Source organism: Cornus florida, unplaced genomic scaffold (assembly GCF_030987335.1).
Source record: "Cornus florida cultivar Cherokee Brave unplaced genomic scaffold, ASM3098733v1 CherokeeBrave_3.0.0_Hap2_Chr02, whole genome shotgun sequence".
NCBI classification, from domain to species: domain Eukaryota; kingdom Viridiplantae; phylum Streptophyta; class Magnoliopsida; order Cornales; family Cornaceae; genus Cornus; species Cornus florida.
The window spans coordinates 84,850,254-84,851,480 of record NW_026775572.1 but is presented as its reverse complement, the minus strand read 5'-3'; the positions used below and the strand labels follow the sequence as shown (position 1 = coordinate 84,851,480).

The window sequence follows — 1,227 nt, the reverse complement described above, 5'->3', positions numbered from 1 at the left end:
GGGAATGGTTAGGGACGGAAGATACTTGATTTGCCGAGTTTTGGTTGATCAAGAATTGGTCAAACCTTTGAGATAAGGATTTCATCTTTGCGGTTATTTCATTGGAATGGTCAACTTGATGTAAGCCAACACTCTTCCTTCCACTTGAATTCCTACCATTCTTAGAAGATAAAGTTTGATGCAAGGAATTTTCACTCATGTTCTCATAAAGACGCCACACGTCATCCTCATGCCTATCAATGTAAGAGCCACCCATGGAAGCATCAACCATGCCTTTGTAATTGTCCGATAAGCTCTCAAAGAAATATTGAACTAATTGCCATTTGGGCATGTCATGATGTGGATACTTCCTAAGCAATTCATTGAATCTTTCCTATGCCTCATGGAACGTTTCCCCATCCCCGTGTGAAAACTCTCAAATTGAGGTTCTCATGGCATTGGTCTTAGAAACCGGATAGTACTTCTTTAAGAACTCTTGTTGCATTTCTGCCCAAAAAGTTATTAAAAAAGGCCTAAGATTGTTAAACCAATATTTTGCCTTGTCTTTAGGGGTGAATGGAAAAAGTTTAAGCCTTAAGACCTCTTCCGGCATCTTCGTGTATCTCACGGTGGAACATACTTTAAGAAACTCATCCAAATGCTTGTAGGGTTCTTCACTTGGAAGTCCATGATAGTTAGGAAGCATTTGAATGGTTTGTGGTTTGATCTCATAGTGGTGTGCTCTAAATGGTGGCAATTGAATGCATGTGGGTGCGTTGTATTCATTAGGCACATAGTGATCTCTTAAAGCAAGGGGAGGATTAGCAATTGGAGGTGCAACTTGGGCACCTTGATTGCCTTGGATGATGGGAGGTTGTGGAGCATACATTGGCCTTGGCATTCCCAATAGAACTTGGCCTTATTGTTGTGGTTGGTGAGTGAATGGCCTTGGCATGCCTAATAGTACTTGCATGTTTTCATGATACACATTAGGATAGAGGATACTTTGTTGGTCTATGTGACCAAGGTCCTCCACATGGTCCTCATTATGTTCTTCCATTGTAGAATGATCAAAATTACCCCTTCCCCTAGGTGTACGAACAATAGTTTCAAGATTCAAATTAAGAGGGACAAGAGTAGGATTTAATGACCTACGACTATGCATACATAACAAAACACAACAAGCAACAAGTAATAAACAATCACTTCACCTTCACAACAAATCAACAATCAACAAACTTCCTCCGC

General features: G+C 40.4%; 1 pseudogene; it reads left to right on the top strand.

The window, feature by feature from the left end:
- Positions 1-329: 329 nt before the first annotated feature.
- Positions 330-428, top strand: LOC132297940 (small nucleolar RNA R71; annotated as a pseudogene).
- The last annotated feature ends 799 nt before the right edge of the window (positions 429-1,227 follow it).